This window comes from Macaca thibetana, chromosome 2, assembly GCF_024542745.1.
Source record: "Macaca thibetana thibetana isolate TM-01 chromosome 2, ASM2454274v1, whole genome shotgun sequence".
NCBI classification, from domain to species: Eukaryota; Metazoa; Chordata; class Mammalia; order Primates; family Cercopithecidae; genus Macaca; species Macaca thibetana.
The window spans coordinates 155,504,844-155,523,070 of NC_065579.1; the positions used below are offsets into that span (position 1 = coordinate 155,504,844).

General features: G+C 39.3%; 1 protein-coding gene across 5 annotated transcripts in view; it reads left to right on the forward strand.

The window, feature by feature from the left end:
* Positions 1-18,227, forward strand: part of IGSF11 (immunoglobulin superfamily member 11) — a 214,519-nt gene that overhangs the window by 129,390 nt on the left and 66,902 nt on the right. Inside the window, exon 1 of one of the 5 annotated variants that reach the window (XM_050778776.1) lies at positions 1,996-2,010. The exons of the other annotated variants lie outside the window; for them this stretch is intronic. The gene's annotated coding sequence lies outside the window, so the exon portion shown is untranslated. Of the gene's footprint in view, positions 1-1,995; positions 2,011-18,227 lie in introns of those variants that run through there. 5 annotated transcript variants of the gene reach the window in all.

The following is an 18,227-nucleotide window of genomic DNA, read 5'->3' on the forward strand; positions in this document are numbered from 1 at the left end:
TCATAGTAAAAAATAAAAAGAATTATATTACTTTTTTTACCCCCGTGATTGATGGAGTGGGATTTGCATCTACTATGTCTATATTGAGTAACAGTGAGATATGGTGGAAAATTGCTTAGGCTCTGAAGCCGGATTGATTTGGGTTTAAATACTAGCTCTGTGTAAAACCCTAGTCTAGTTATTTAATCTCTCTGGGTCTGTTTTCTCTTTTATGTAACTGGAATAATAATACCCACCTTGTTTGAAGTGTTTTGATGCTTGGATAGGATATATGTACAATATCTAGAATGGTGCCTGGCTCACAGTAGGTACTCAGAAATACTCTGCTTGCATTTTAATCTCAGTATTACGTCTTTATTTTGTGTTCTATTAAGTCTATTTTGTGTAGACTTATAGACTACATCTAAACCCTTCTTTCATATGACAGCTCTACAAATATTTGAGGGCCAGTGTCCTTAACTGTGTCTTGAATATTTGAGAAGCAGTGTGCCATAGTGTATTCTGGAGTTCGTTTCTTAGATTGGAATCTCAGCTAGCCCACTTACACACTTAGGTAAGTTACCTGACTTCTTTGAACCTCAGTTTCCTTATTTGTAAACTGGAGATGATATTAATAATACCTATCTCCTTGGTTAGTTGTGAATATAAAAGATGTTAATACAGATAAAGACCTATAGGCACATGTTAGTTAATTATACATAGAGTAAATATCTCATTGTGACAGAGGCAGTGGTTACATGTTCACCTAGTCCTGTTTTATTTTCACCTTTAGAGCCAGACATAAGCTGTTTTTTTCTGCCTTCCTTGCAATTATGTTGGGGCTATGTGCTTATTCTAACTGGTAAACTGTAAGTAGAGGTGATATGTGTCATTTATGAGCCAAAGCCTTTGCCACGTGGATTGTGTAGGCTGCATATTGAGATGATGGATTCACAAGGTGATACTAGACTGAATTTCTAAATCACCATTTGGAATATAGCTTCTGGGTGCATATAGGACATTGTGTGGGCAAGAAATAATCTTTGTGTAAAGCTGCTGAGAGTTTGTCATTGTGCTGTCAAGGCGTAATCTAGCCTATGAGCCTATGTAGATTAATATGACTAATTTTGGTAGATGAATACGGAATGAAACAAACTGTTGAGGGGTCATTTTTAGGAGAAGGCCTTTTCAGTGAATTAAGGTATTCATTAAGATATCCTCCTTAATGATATTAAGGAGGAGGGAGGATTTTATTGAAGAAACAGAAACAGGGTTAAAAAAGGAACCTTAATTTTTCTATTTGAAATGGGTTTTATGTAAATGCATGTTTTGGTGATAAAACCCTTTGTCCTTCTTTTTATTGTCACATATCCTATAATAGATTTTCTTTCTTTAAAGTTTCTTACATCTTTCTAAATGTGAAACAGTTGTATTCTGGAGTGGTCATTAATAATTTTAATGGTGAATGAGTTTATCAGCTCCTTTTTTTGGGAGAAGATTTTATCAAAGGGTATGGAGGAGAAAACGTTAAGAGTTCCAATTAAGTTTTTGAGGAAAAGAGGGGGCTTTAAATGCAGGCTAAGGATGGAGCACAGTGGATGTTGTATTTTCCTCTAATTTGGTATTGAGGTCTCTCTCCGGAGAGTTGCTAGAAACTCTAGCTCTGCCCTGATGGGGATCCAAGGGAGGTGGTCTTAGATACTTACAAAGTGGCTTTACGTGATACTTCTTTATCCTGGTGGACAGTCTAACCTAAGCGTCTAACTCATGACCAGGTGTCCCTCTTACAGGGAACTTGAATATACTGGCAGGTACCTTTGTGGTTCATGCCTGACTTGTGTCCAGTTTATGAGATAGCCACTCTCTAGGAGAGCCACAATGTTATTTATAGACCCAGAAAGAAGAGGGCAGCACACCTCAGGGCCAGCAGGAGGAAGGGGAGTCATCCAGGACATGTACTCTCAACCAGGGGGTGGGAAGAAGAGAGAAAGAGATAGCAAAGTCTTTATTGGGGTCCATGGTGTTACCCAAGTAAGTTTCCCACAGGGAGTTCCAATTGGTGGGTTTAGAGGAAGCAGGCACAAGTTCTATGTAGGCATGCTGTGTCCGTGAGAGGAGGTCATGGTGGCATATCTGCACAGTACTTGTGGGGTGTGGAAGTCAGTGGGGCAAGTCCAGTAGGTTGTGTTTAGCTCTCCCACAGGGAGGTGGCCCAGGAGGCAGTTGTGTAAGGGGGATATCTGGATAAATCACATTGAGGAATAGGGAAGAGGTGAAGAACTAGATACTGTGTCAGGGATGACTTATCCTTCCTTCTGATATGAAAAAATTCAACTTATGTTTAAAATAGATGCCGAGAGCTGGGCACAGTGGCTGATGCCTGTAATCCCAACACTTTGGGAGGCTAAGGCGGGCAGGTCACTTGAGGTCAGGAGCTTGAGACCAGCCTGGCCAACATGGTGAAATCCTGTCTCTACTATAAAAAATACAAAAATTAGCCAGGCATGGTGGCACGTGCCTGTAGTCCCAGCTACTTGGGAAGCTGAAGCAGGAGAATTGCTTGAACCCAGGAGGTGGAGGTTGCAGTGAACTGAAATCATGCCAGTGCACTCCAGCCTGGGTGACAGAGTGAAATCCTGTTTCAAAATAAAAAAATAAAATAAAATGGATGCCAAAGCAACATAAAATAATTATAAGAATTTGCTACAGTGGAAAATGTAGTTAGGACTCAGCTTAGTCATAAACACAAGTGATCCTTGAGGTGAAACTTGGTGAGTGGCAAAGTGTTGTCAACCACTGTCCCAGATGTTAACTCTGCCTCCCTCACATACCACATAAAGTGGTAAATGGGTTTGATTCCTGGGAAATGAGTTTTCAAGTACCTTTAACCACTTAACAAGAAAATGTGACTTCTTAAAATGTACTTCTTAGGTTGACTCATTGCGAAGATAAAAAAGAAATACCAGAATAAAGTGTAAGAAAAAATACAAATCAAGTATTTAAAAAAATTTTGGATGCATTATATTTGTACATATTAATGGGGCATACATGAAATTTTGTTACATGTGTAGATGTGTAATGATTAAGTCAGGATATTTAGGGTATCCATTGCCCAAGTCTTTATCATTTCTATGTGTTGGGCACGTTTCATTTCCTCTCTACTATTTGTGTTGAAAAATACAACCATTTTTTTTTCAAAAATAATGATATCACACTACTCTGCTATCAAACATTCGAACATATTCTGTGTATCAATGGTATGTTTGTACCCCTTGACAAACCTCTCTTTATCTCACTTCCACCCTCTACCCTTACATCCATCCCAGTCTCTGGTATCTGTCGTTCCACTCTTTACCTCCATATGATCAACTTTATTAGCTCCCATGTATGAGTGAGAACACAGAATACTTTTTGTGCCTGGCTTATTTCCCTTAACATAATGACTTCCAGCTCCATCTGTGTTGTGACAAATGACATGATTTCCTTTATTTTTATGGTCAATAGATTTCCATGGTATAAATATAGAATATTTCCTTTATCCATTCATTTGTTGATGTATACTTAGGTTGCATCCATATCTTTGCTATTGTGAATAGTGCTGCAGTGAATGTGAGGGTACAGGTGACCCTTTGATATACTGAATTCTTTTCCTTTGGATAAATACCTGGTAGTGGGATTGCTGGATTGTATGGTCGTTTTGTTTGTGATGGTGGTTGTTGTTGTTGTTGTTTGAATCTCCATATTGTTTTCCATAGTGGCTGTACTAATTTACATTACAACCGACAGTGTATGAGTTTCCTTTTTTCCACGTCCTCACTAACATCTACTATTTCTTGTTTTTTTATTAATAGCCATTCTAATTGGAGTACGATGATACCTCATTGTGGTTTTGATTTGCATTTCCCTGATGATTAGTGATGAACATTTTTTTCATATACCTGTTGGCCGTTTATATGTCGTCTTTTGAAAATTTCTGTATATGTCTTTTGACTCTTTTTACGTGGTATTTATATTTTACTGTCGATTGCATGTTCTGGATATTAGTCCCCGGTTGGATGAATAGTTTGTAAATATTTTATTCCAACCAAGAAGTTGCCTCTTAACTCCTTTGTTTCTTTTGTTATGCAGAAGTTTTAAAATTTAATATAGTCCCATTTGTCTATTTCTGTTTTCGTTGCTGTGCTTTTTAGGCCTCAGCCATAAAATCTTTGCCTACACCAATGTCCTAAAGAGTTTTCCATAAATTTTCTTCTTGTAGTTTTATAGTTTTGGGTTTTACTTTTAAATCTTTAATCCATCTTGAGTTGATTTTTGTATATGGTGAGAGAGTGTTCTAGTTTCATTCTTTTGCATGATTATCTAGTTTTCCAGCACCATATATTAAAGAGGTGTATTCTTTTTACGTTGTACCTATTTGGGGATCTCTGAACTTCTGTATCTGGATGTCTTAAACTCTTTCTAGACTTGGCAAGTTTTCATCTATTATTTTATTAAATAGTTTCTCTCTTTCATTCTCTTTTAGGTAAGCAATAATTTGAATATTGAGTCACGTTATTGTGTCCCATATGTCATGAGGGCTTTGCTCTTATTTATTTATTTATATTGCGTTATTTCAAAAGACCTGTCTTCACGTTCTAAGATTCTTTCTTTTGCTTTGTTTAGTCTATCATTAAAACTTTCGAATGTATTTTGTATTTCATTCAATGATTTGAGAGTTTCTATTTAGTTCTTTTTATTATATCTATCTCTTCGGTAAGTTTCGCAGTCACATCCTGAATTGTTTTTCTGATTTCTTTGCATTGTTTTTCAGAGTTATCTTGTAGCTCAGTGAGATTTTCTTTTTTCACATTTTCAACATTTTGAAATCTTTTCCTGAGATTTCATGAATTTCTTTTCAATTAGGATTTATTGCTGGATGTGTTCCTTTGCAGGTTTCATATTTCCTTGCATTTTTATGTTTTCTGTGTCCTCACATTGGTATCTGTGCATCTGGTGTAACAGTTGCGTCTTCCAATTTTGTGATTTTGCTTTCATAGGGGAGGACTTTTTCCTGAAGATGAATATATGGTGTTGGTTGGGTAGGGCATTTTGGCTTTGATTCTGGGTACATGCAATAGTGCAGTGTCTGTATGATTTCTTTACTATAAACAGCATCAGTGGTGTCTGATTTCCTTGGTGGCTTAGGGTACGGTTGTCAGAGAAGGCTGTGGTGAAGTTTTGCTGGGATCTTGGTTGCCAGTCTTCAGGCTTCAGTGGTGGCAGCAGGGAGCTGACTGTGCCTGCCCTTGGGCCCAAGGTGGCATGCATTGGCACCATTGTTAGCAGGTCCAGGCATGGCAGTGGTGGGCTGGGTGGATGGAAGAGTTATTGAGCCCCTGGCAGGGGATGTGGCATGAGCAATGGCAGTGGCAGCAGTGAGACAACCCTCTGAAACCCAAGTGGTCTGTGCTAGTGTTGGCAGTGGCTGTGACCAGTTGGGTGGGCTGATGACCAGCAGGTGGCATGTGGGGGGTGGGTGCCGGCTGTGGTGGTAGTAGCAGGTTGAGTGGACCTGATCCTAGACGCTGGGAGGAGTGCTCAGGTACCATGGGCACTGGATCAGGCAGTCTCCAAGCTCCTGGATGGTGTGCTCAGGTGGAAGCAGCACCATCTGTGCTGTGGACCTGCTATTGGAGAAAGCTTGGTTGCTTTCCCTGGGGGCAGCCATAGGCAGGCAGCTGGAGGGTGTGGGTTTTTCTTGCACCTCATCCCACAGTAGTCTGTAGCTGCAGTGGTTGTGGGCAGTGGAATTTGTCCTCAGGATGCATGAGAATGTGTGGCTGCCCCTCTGCTGGGCTGGGGGTGGGATTGTTGCTCGAGACTCTTGACCTGGGCCTGGTTGCAGGGCAGGATGCAGTCCAGTGTGGGCTGGGCTCTTAAAATGGCACTGTGCTGCAGCTACTTAGGACTCAGCAGGTTGTGGGACTCAGTGTGAGCTCCCTCTCTGGAACAGTGCCTTCATGTGGTTTCTAGGGCACACTCTATGTTACTTTCAAGGCCTCTGAGGGTCAAAGGGCTCTTCCCTGGCTAGGATAGTCGTAGTCCATGATGGGAGTGTGGACCACTGGGGTCTCTCACCCTTTCCCCACACTAGGGAGTTCCAAGATGATCCCTGCTGAACAGGCTGCCTCGCTTCCCTCTGCTTTCTTGCTTTAGGTGTTTCCTGTCACTTTGTTGAATTTCAGTGTTCTCTCTTGGATGATCTATTTGAAGTGTTATTTTTCTCCTCACTATTTTGTTTCTTCTTAGTGGAGGAGATGAGTAGACATTAGGAGATGCCTCTAATGAGCCATCTTGAAGCTGGGACATTGTCTTTTTCAAGAATTACTACCCAAGACCAAACTAGAACATGCCTCAGAGGTTCCAGGTATAGCGTGGGACACTGAGGAATGTGGTCCTGCCCCTCAGCCACAAGGGCCCTGCAAGCTGTTGCTGCCTGTTTGAGGGCAGCAGAAACAGAGCTCAACCAATAAACTCATGCAAACCAAGGTGCTGGGACCTCTGAGCTCACCCTCCCAGGAGTGTCCAAATAAAGTATTTAGGTGGCTTACTTAGAGATCCAAGCCAGGGCAATGTTAAAGGAAAATTTGGGGAATATGTGTTTTCTTGCTGCCATTTTCTCAGAGCAGACATTATGATAACATAAAGTGAAATGTGGGATAAATGATCACTGTCCTAATGCTGTGGATCAAATATTTTTTCACATATCAATTTCCATTGATAAATGAACTTGCCCTGGCTTAGGACCCCTAAGAGCAACTGATAAAATTCAGTATCTCTTTTTTTTCCTACAGAAGTGGATGACAGGAAGTTCACTTCTTAGAGAATTTATCACTGTTTTTGAAAATATGGTTATGAAAAGTAATTTCTGATACTGAGGCTAGAATGTTACATTATGGGGGTTGGTCAGAGGAAGGATGGACTCTCCTGTTACCTTTCATATCTCTCCAGGTCCACTGTAGATTGCCATGGTAGTAGGAACTTTGATATACATTAATATAGTCCACATAGAAATTATATGAGATGAAGCAAGAGGCTTATAACTTCGGGGAAGGAGGGTTGCCAATATGCAGTGTTCAGAATGTCCTTTATCTTCAGACTGGAATAAAAGTTTGATTCTGTCTCTAGTTTCCCTGGTAGCAGGAGGTTTGTTCTCCTTTACTGTGCTCGCTGTAGCAGCATGGAAACTTCCTTGGAACCCCAGATCACGGCAGCAGTGGTGGATTCCTACTTTGAGATATTGGGAAGTAGGCGAAGAGAGCTTTGGGCCCTTCAGTGATGATGGTGGTTTTGGGGTCATGCCTTGGGGATTTCCTATATACAAGGTGCTATTTGAAAGTACAGACAATACATGAGAACTAGAAAAGATAACTTCAAGGTTTGAGCCTGTTACCATTAGCCGAAAAAGAACAAGTTGGGAAAACAAACTAATTTTTAAGGAGAAGACACTGACTTCATTTTTGGACATTGACTTTGAAGTGATGATTATTAAAATGGTGTCTGGAAGTTTGACACTCCCTCTTATTTTTCTTTTTTAAGGTTAAAAAGAGGAATTTACTGGGGCATATAACCAAACTATGAAATGCATACAGCTTAAACTGCCTTTAGGGCTGGTTGGGAACACATAACTTGAATTTAGTTAAGGCTGTCTCTTCTATTTCATGTATCAGTTTCATGTTCTCTCTTTTTAAAAATTTTTTATTAATTTCAACTTTTAGATTCAGAGGGTATGTGTGCAGCTTTGTTAAATGGATATATCCTGTGACACTGAGGTTTGGGGTACAAATGATCCTGTCACCCAGGTAGTGAGCATAGTGTCCAATAGGTAGTTTTTCAGCCCTTGACTTCCTCCCCCTGCCCCCCAGTAGTCCCCAGTGTCTGTTGTTCTCATCTTTTTGTCCATATGTACCCAATGTTTAGCTCCCACTTATAAATAAGAACATGCAATATTTGGTTTTATGTTCTTGCATTAATTCACTTAGGATGATGGCCTCCAGCTGCATCTATGTTACTGCAAAGGACATGATTTCATTCTTTTTTTTGTGGCTGCATAGTATTGCATGGTGTATGTGTACCACATTTTCTTTATCCAGTCCACTGTTGATGGCCATCTAGGTTGATTCCATGTCTTCGCTATTGTGAATAGTGCTGCAGTAAACATATGAGTTGACACTTCATCTTTTGTGCAAAGCTAGGGCTAACAATGTTTTGTTTAGAGACCTTTTGTTAGGCTCAAATTAAAGACCCTATTCGTTATTTGATAGAGCATGTCTTTGAGATTATAGTTCAGGTTTGCGGAAGTATGTGATTCAATATATAAACTCCTAACAACTTTCTATGAGCACATCTTTGTGCTTTTTTTTTTTTTTTTTAAAATCCAACAGGGCTACAAATTTATTTGTCACATATGTTAAAATCTATATGAAATGAGTAAATTTTTTTAAGGAAATATATTATTGAAGGAAATAGGAAAGTGGTGGGATAACATTTTAAAAAACATATGTGGCTTTGTGAACAAGATGATTTTTTTTTGTTGTTCAAGGCAAAAATCTCTTCAATAAGAGAGATAGAGGAGAATTTCTTCTCCAGAGTGTAATCTGTAGCCATCTGCTGCTGTATCTCATTATGTTCTTCATGTAATTAGAGCAATTAGGATGAGGCTTGCACTGTATATTGGTCATGGAAGGAGGGTTGAGCTATTTCCAGGCTTGTTTTGAGAGACTGGAGATTAATGGCCTAATCTTTTAGGTAAATTGATAGAAACTGAGATATATTTAAGCTAGGAAATGGAGAAGGGCAATTTTTTTGTTATCTGTTACATTGCTTTCTTATCACCATGGTAACTAGGTGTTTTGACAAATATATTTTTAATGAGATTAACTCATGATAAAGAAGAAAGTGATAGTGATAGAGAAAATGATAAGAAGAAAGATTGTAGAATGAAAGAAGATGAGTTTCGTGATATGGTGATATGGTGGAAACCTCACTCCAGATTTTCAACGCTAAGAAGTTTGGAGAAAAGGAGGAAGGAAAATTTAAAGGAGAAGGCAAAATTAGGGATATACAAAACTCTCTTTTGGGAAGCCAGTCATGGAATGTGGTTTGTACTGAAGAGGCGCCAGGAGATTAGGTACTGCAACCACAAATGTGCTAAACCACTGTAGGATTCTTAGGGTAGATTGCAGTGCCACTCGACCCTCTCGTAAGATTAGCATGTCATTCCAAATCCTGGAAGAGGCTTCTTGTAACATCTAACTGTTCTTCCTAATCTCCCTCTCTGCACCCTTTATTTACAATTGCCAACACATGAGTGATGATTCTCAGTGCTAATACTGAACTATTGCCTGTTCTTCCAACGGATCTTTCTCAGGTAAAGACTATTATCTATTCAACCTACTTGTGGTCAACAAATACATTTTTATGAAATACTGCTCTATCCCTGTCTCTTTTTTATTCAAATACTTTTAGAAAAGGCTCACATTGCCTACAATACCATGCATCTTATCTTGACGTTCAAGGTCACCTGAAGAGAGACCAACCCACTTTGTCTCCTATAGCTCTTCTGTATGAACCCTATTTTCTTTTTTTTTCTTTTAATTAAATTTAATTTAAAGTTCAAGGATACATGTGCAGGACGTGCAGATTTGTTACATAGGTAAACGTGTGCCATGGTGGTTTGCTGCACTTATCAACCCATCATCTAGGCAGTAAGCCCTGCATGCAATCGCTATTTATCCTGATGCTCTCCCTCCTCCGGCCCCTCCAACAAGCCCCAGTGTGTGTTGTTCCCCTCCCTGTGTGCATGTGTTCTCATTGTTCAGCTCTTACTTATAAGTGAGAACATGCGGTGTTTGGTTTTCTGATGAACCCTATTTTCCACTAGCCTATGTCCTGCCTGTGTTTAAAATGTGTCGTGTTCGTCTCTGCCATTGCTTCTTTGCACTTATGATTGCTCTTGTTTGGAAACTTCCTTGGTTCTCTAAGTCTTAAATCCTTTAAGGTCCGATTCAGTACCTCACCATCTTAATTGTGTTCTACACTTATTTTCTGTTATATTTTTACTTAAGAGACCTTACAGTGCTTAGCATAGTTGTTTATAGCGTAGCAATGCTGAAAAGTTGATGCTAGTGCTTGAAGCATAGGTCTTTAGGAGAGATCAGGATGGCTTACTTCACTTTGTATTTCAAGTTGCTGTGGCACCAGGCCTTTGGGAACCCAGACAAGTCAGGTTAGAGAAATGAATTCGGTTTTTATTTCACTCCTTTGTTTAATTTCCTGTCAAAGCCCTGGTGTCACCAAATTCTACACAGCCCAGGCACTTGCCAGAGAAAATGATTTTCCCTGGTTTTGAGGGGACTTATTCTAGATGCATTGAATAGATTCAGCTTCTGGGTGTATGCCCAGTGCCTTATACATAGAACAGTTAATTCTAGGGGATGTCCATGCTCCATTCTGTTCTGATCAGGACTCATTTATATGTGCCAAGCCGCTGCTGAGCTTGGCATGTGCTGGTGGGCAAGAGAGGCCTGGCTTTTGTGTACATATGACAAGCTCTGCTCCCTGCTGGGTGGGGCATATCCCTGGATGAGAGATCCTGGGTGAGAGAGCAGCGGAGAGAACAAAACAGTGGCAATGAGAGACTGCAAGTAAGCAGTTAGGACAGACATAAAAGGAGATATTAATAATAGAGGAAATTGATATCCATATTACCGGTGGAAAGAGCCACATAGAGCAGGGTTTTGTCCTTCTCAGTGTGCGCATCTTTGTCTAGAATTTACCCAGGTTCTGGCATTGCCCGAAGGTCACTGACTCCAACTCTATTCATTTATGGTGTGGCCTATGCTTTATCCCAGTGTTACTGGGAGATGTTAATTCTTTATTGAAAATGTCTATATTTTAGTTCTTCAGGGGCTACTTAACTCTTTAATTGCTTTATTGTTTATGCCAGTGAAACCCTGGGCTACATATCTGAAAATGTTTCACTTATCCTTGAATTATACCTCCCATGCATTAAGCTATAGCTTCTACAAATTTAGTAATGGTGTCTACCCTGAATAACGAGGATCTATCTGTCCAGCCCTGTACCCACGTGTTATGTGTCAGGCACATGAATTGTATTGTTTCTAAATGGCAAATTAATAGGATGTCAGAATTTGCATAGACTATGCAAAATTATCCATTCAGCAACTATTGAGCAGTATTCTCTGATATACTGAAAAAATAGGAGATCTTTGCCCCTGAGGAATGTACAGTTTAGCCAGGAGAGAAGATAACAGACATGAAGCATAAGTATAATGCTGCTGCTAAGTGTGTTAGGAAGTCATAAGTACATTGCAAAATAGAAAAAGTGGTAAGAGCATGAGTTGAAGATACATGAACAAGATTAATTACAGGTTAGTATTTTCCATTTCCTTTTTAGATTACAGAACTAAAAGGAAACAGGCATTGAAATCCTTGTGTCTGTCTGGATCCTACAGGAATAATTGGCCATTTAGTTCTCGCCATTTGGGAATTGGAGAGAAGGACAGGAATAAACCCCCAAATCTCAAGTCCAAATCAAAATGTAGTGATAGCAACCCCCCAAACAAAGGAGAAGCTTGAGTTCTTCCTTTCTGTTCTTAGGAACTTGGGAGTTGTTCCTTTAAGATAGAAATGCATTTGTTCTAATATTTGTCTTCAATGTAAAGCAATAATAATTTGAATTTTAGGTGGTTTGGTTGAATATCTTTGTATTGAATATATTTAAATATGATGTTGGGAATGTGTTATCTTAAACATGCCGTTCTTTATTCTTAATTATAAACTAAAATTTTCAGGTATCAGTCAAGGCATGAGAAGGCACTGGAGCAGAAGTTTCTTCTATCCAGCAACTATACTGTCTATTTTTTTTGAGACGGAGTCTCACTGTTTCTCAGGCTGGAGTGCAGTGGCACAATCTCGGCTCACTGCAGCCTCTGCCTCCCGGGTTCACACAATTCTCTGCCTCAGCCTCCTGACTAGTGGGGATTACAGGTGCCCACCACCACTCCTGACTAATTTTTTGTATTTTTAGTAGAGACGGAGTTTCACCATCTTGGCCAGGCTGGTCTTGAACTCCTGACCTCGTGATGTGCCCACCTCAGCCTCCCGAAGTTCTGCGATTATAGGCGTGAGCCACTGCGCCTGGCCCAACTATACTTTTATTGTTTATCTTCCCTTTTTCTTCCAGTCACTTCTTTTCGGGATAATTAATGTTATTGAAATAAGAAAACGTACCTTAAAATTAAAATCAAACCACACTGATTTTAATTTTAAGGTATGTTTTCTTATTTTGGCATAATCCTGAATTTTGGTGTTCTGTTTTTCGTGTTTACACATAAACCTAAAATGTTTTCCCCTTCAGTATTTATTTTCTGTTACTAGATTGTCACTCCCTGAAGTTTGCTAATCTGATGGAAGCTGACCTAATAATATAGAGTGTAAAAATGTCTCTCTGCTTTCTGCCCCGTAAATACAGTGTGCCATAAATGCCCATTGTATGCTTCAGTCATTCCAGTGCTTTTTGCTCTTTAATAGTATAATTGCCTCTTTTATTTCTTCAGGTTATCATCTGGGCAGAGTGTTAGTTCATAAGGGAGCATGAGGCACATCTGTGAGTTCCACAGCTCAGCAGGATTCACCCCTGGGCTTTGGCAGGGCATGTGAAGCTGGGGCTGGCACCTCATTATTGCCAGCTTTATTGTTGCCTGTTCTGCATCAGCTGCCAATACTGCTGTGACACCAAACACTATTTTCGGTCTTCTTTTTAGCTAAACATTTTTTTTTTTCAAATAATAAGTAACTTATGTACCTATTTCTACAAAGGAAAAGACTATTTAATAGAGGAGTGGGAACAGAAAAGCAGATTTTAATGCTTTAAGATTTTAAAAACTTTTAAAATTAGTTGTGTGTTTTTTTTTTTTTGTAAAACTGTGTAGCTGTTTGAAAGCTAATAGTATTTGAAAACCACAGTAATGTGTATTACTGAGAATGCAATAGTACCAACTACTAGAACATATCCTTTTTGCTGCTATTTTAAATCATAACTTGAAATGAAAAAAGTATGTGAATATAATTCAAAACCAAATTCAAAACCTTTCCACTTCAAACTGGCTTCTGTTTTGATATTGCCAGAATTCTGATCATCTTAAAGGCAGGAAACCATGAATTTGTTTTATTTTCTTGCTTATGTAGTATCCTTCACTCCCATTGACGATTCCTGCCAGTTTTTCCATTTAGCACCTCCATACATATTTATTTCATTTTCAGAGATCCCCTAGTTCAGATCCTCTTTGTGTCTAGTTATTTTGATGCAGTAACAATTGGAGTTTTAATCAGTGTCTCTCCCTATTATTATTTTATATTATACTTGCCCTTTCCTTTTGTTTGGAAATCAGATTTTTTTTTCAGGAAAAGATAAATGTAGCATATCTCATACTGCAAAAGAGTTGAATTCTTGACTTTTGAATTTTATAAGTCAAATTCTAGGCATGAAGGTAACTGTTTTGGAAGAATTGGAATGAGTTATGTCTGTCCTCAGAAAAGTAGAGGGTGGGGTGGTGGCATTCAGATCCCCTGTGCCCAGCATGGCTGGAGAATAGTAGATATGGCTGTCTAAGTTAGAGGGACCTGTGGCAACTTTGCAAATTTCCCATGGCAAGGATAACTTACGGGGCGATGAGGAGATACCTGTATGCCCAGAGGGACATGGATGTAGCCAACAGAAAGTCAGACTTGCAGAAGGCTTGTGGCAGAGATGAGGATGAGGGAAGGAGCTAAGGATCTGGGTAGACCTACCTGTAGGAGAGCTACAGATGTTTGTGGATAAATGCTAATGACCTCCACCATCCTTCCATTCCTCTACCACACAACTCTAGCATTTTGTAATCTTTTGGAATTTAGATGCAGCCCATGAGGAAGGGGAAACCAGAAATTGAGATTACCCTGACTTGGCTGAAATTTAGTTTTCCCCATTCAGCAGAATAGGAGTTTCAAAACAGAGATTAAGTTCAGTTGTACAGAAATAAACTCCCAATTACTTGCACACCTGAGTTTGTGCTTTGCCCTGGTACCTGCTGCACTAGTTCCTTTGCAGTGAAGCCTCTCTAATCTTGCTGCTTTCATGGGGGAAGCTACCATGGCTGTTGGCAATACACGGCCTGGACGTGTTGATTCTTCATGGTCTGTGTCCGCTTCATTGTTCCCGCTGTTTTCCAACCTGAACCTCTCCTTTACGCAGCCCAGTCCCCTCATAGCCTCATGCCTACCGGGAGACTTCTCAGCTTCCTGCCTAACTGCTCTTTGTTTGTGTATACTTTTCCCACTTACATTCAGACATGAGCTGTCTTCTTCCTCTTTTTTTGCCAGTCTACATCTTTACCAGTTTTCATGGTTCAGCCCTGACAGAGCTGTCATTTAATGACCTTTCTTTATTTTCATAGTCACTACAGTGTTGGATTATTATTATTATTTTTAAAATATTTACCACTTAGCACTTACATAGTGCTTTTTGTTTCTTGATTATTGTTCTATGGCTGTTAGTTTTTTTTCCTCCAACTTGATGATAAGCTTCTTAGGAACATGGGCCATACCCTGTTTTTTCTTGTGTTCTCTTGAGTGCTAGCATATGGTGGGCATAGAGCAGATACTGAAAAATTACTCGTTAATTAATGGGGCGGAAGCCATTTCTATTTACATTATGTGTATGAGATGAATTTTATCTTTATCTGGTTTATTTTTTATGTATTTCTATGTCTCTACCACACTAGCAGTTAAATTAAGGAAGCAAGCAGTGGGTGGATGCACTGTTCCTGTCTCTGACAAGTACAACAAAGCTGACTTGCTCTATTTTTAGAAAGCTTGATGGTGTTAATTTTTCAAATGTCACTTAAAAATAGGTAGCTAAATAAGTACTCTGAGTGTTTTTAATGCAATGGGATACTTTTATAAAGGGGCCTCTGGAATATGGGTATCACAGATTTAACGTCTTTAGTTAACACTTGCTCAGAGTTATCGAAGAGATAAAGAGAGTTATTGCTCTGTCTTGTGTAATATTTTTTTTAATTGCTAAGTTATCTGTTGTTAATTAGGATCCCCTTTTTTGATGTAGCTTCAGAAGAATGCTTTGTCCTAAATTCTAGCTTAGTGTTTCATTTATGTGCTTGGATAAGTTTCCTTCCCCGTTCTGGACTTGACTTTCTCTGTCCTGTACTTTATTTTTTTATTCAACATTAAGGACCTTTTCACAGAAGAGTCCTTCCCCGTTGGGTTTTAAAGACACTTGATCTTCTTTTCTCTTGTTATTCCTCTGGCTATTATGTATAATTCCCTGGGGACCCAAAGCAGGCAAGAGACCTGGGAAGGAAGGAACGGAAACCTGAGAGGCTTCAGGCACACAGGAATGTCATTCTGTTCCCCTTCAGCACCTTCCCCTAGTCGTGCATTGGTTTCCCCCAGATCCAGAGAAGAACGTAAAACCCATTTTGCAGAAGTAGGCCATATGCCTCTCTTTAGGGATGACCTATAAAACATGTATTATTTTTCACATATTAAAAATGTGCATCTGATATTTTGATATTTTTAAAATCTCAGATGGCACCTGACAAATAATTTGAGCTTTGCAGTGCTCTGTGTATAAGTCACCCTTATCTGAGGTGCTTTTTGGTTAAGATCTCAAAAATTTTCTCTTTTTTTCTCTCTTTTCTACTGGAGTGAACCTGAAAGTACCCTGTGTTACGTTAAAGTTATTGGCAAATGTGTCCTTATTGTGAGAATAAGGAAGAACGTGCACTGACTTTTGGAGGAATGCCCACCTCATTCAGTGGCACTGCTTGCCAATGCGTAATAAAAAAATAAGATAGAAAGGCTCCTACAAAGAGGAAGACAACACAACTATATGTATTCACTTGCTTTCTCATTTGCTTATTTACTTGACATGTTTTCAATAAGTGCAGACAAGAAAAGGCACAGGGTGCTATGCAAACAAATGGACAGGAGAGGGGGTCCTTTATGAGAAGGGTTCTTTAAGAAAGTAATTTTTAAGCTGGGACCTACTAAATTTCTAAGCTGAATTCCTACTGACTAGTAGAAATTCCTACTGACAAGTCAGTAGGAATTAAAGAGCAAAAGAGTTGAAGAGATTGTTACAGTGAAGTTGAAAATAGCCAGTTACGTTGGAGGACCTGAAGTCTAGACAACATGGCACAGCAGTAGGGGGAGAATGGCAGGAGATGGAGGCAGCTTCATCTAGAAATGCTTATGTTTAATTTTTAAAAGATGTGTCTTGGGCTCTCGATTGGCAAATAGCTGTGGAAAGTGGAATAGTTTGTTTTGAAGAGTTAATATGGTTGAAACAGCATCATTTTGTAAAGTTATATCTTAATCTTAATAGAGATGTAAAGAAAGATTAGAGATTTAAGATTTAATGCAGATCATGCCATGTGGTCAGTGGCTTTTATAAACATTTTTACTCAAGTTATGAGTGTTATATCTGGACATTTACTTAAAAGATTCTCTCTATATGTGTGTATATATATGTATGTATATATGTGTGTGTGTGTATATATATATGGATAGTCTTTTGGGTTTTTTGGCATTAATTCTTGAAGCTCAGTTTATTTAGCATCCCCATATGTTTAGGAACCTTTTATAGCTTATCTTAGTTGAGAATATAACAATATATTTAAATTAGAGCCCTCCTTCAGAATCCTGAGTTTACTTTGGAAGGTGTATCTTTTTTTCTTTCCTCTCCTTTCCCTTTCTTAGCTTATCTTTTAGATAGAGTTACAGAAAGTAGTAGGAGCAGTTGTCTCTCCTAAATGTGGTGCTGTGTTACCACCTCCTGTGCAGGCAGAGCCCTGTGCATTCCAAAGATGTCCTGGGAATGGAAACTAGACAAAGAGAGAGGAAGATTGGCTTGGCTAAGCTACATGGACATTCAGTTTGTGGAAGGATAAACTAGATATAAAGAATAAGAAGTGACAAATGGTTTTTCACTTGACTCACTTAAACTTAAATCCAAACCTGACCCTTATTAAAGTTATCTGGCTGCTTTTTATTTGGGTAAATATATAATCTTTGATATGCTCTCTTAATGCTGCCTTTGTGCTAACCTGAACTTGGAGATCCTTATGATTGTCACTGAAGATACATGATATGGAGATGAAAGTTACCTTTTTAATTCCAGTCCGTAGTAAGCACATTGTTAAATGCTTGAAGGGAAATGCAAATCAGAAAGGCTAGATGTCTTTCGGTAAACTTACCATACTTTTCTGATATTTAGCTTATGTAGAATATAATTAAGGTAAACCAAATAACCAAGCTTGTAAAGGTGCTGTCGTGTAGATAAGAAGCAACATGGAGCCAGGGGCCTTTTAACACCTCAGTTCTGCCACGAAAGAGCTGTGCCACTTTAGACTGAAAACATACAGGCTTTCTGAGCTGTTTCCTCATCTATGAAATGGAGATAACGCCTACTTTATTAGGGGCATTTGTGAAGATCACATGTGAAAGTGCTCCACACATATGTGTGGTCCCTAACCTTCAGATGAGTTTAATTAAGTAATCGTTGATCATACATATATTATGTGCAGGGTTATGCTGGGCAAGACAGTCCTAGCTCCTGCCTTTAAGCAGTTCACAGTTCAGTAGCTGTGCGACCTGAATCCTTTGTAGCTGCCTCATGTGTTGTTTGAGAAGCATTAGCAGTGCCATTTCTGCATCATGCTTCAATTCAGTGGCCAGACCAGGCAGGGGTCATTCACAGGGTCCTGCCTCAGACGGAGGACGACGGGACAGGAAGCAGACTGTCTTGCCACCTTACTGGATGACATGTGATCACGCAACATGAGAATCATCTGGTTTGGCTGCTGTGCAAGTTGATGAAGTGGGGGGTCAGTCCGCCAGAGCAGGATAGGTGGAAGAGAGCCTCCGTGATCACATGAGTGATGCTGGAAATGCAGCAGAGTTGGCATGCAGAGATTGCTTGATGAAACTGTGATGAAGCCTGAACACAGAGACTGGTGGTATGTAGCGAGGTGAAATTTACCAAGTGGGTAATACTTGGTATTGGTTTTGTATTATTCATTATGCATTATGTATATAAAAGGAGATAGTATTTTTATTCACTGACATGGGTTTTGATTACATTTGCATCGCACTAGGTTCTTTGATTAACTACTATTGTAGTTTTG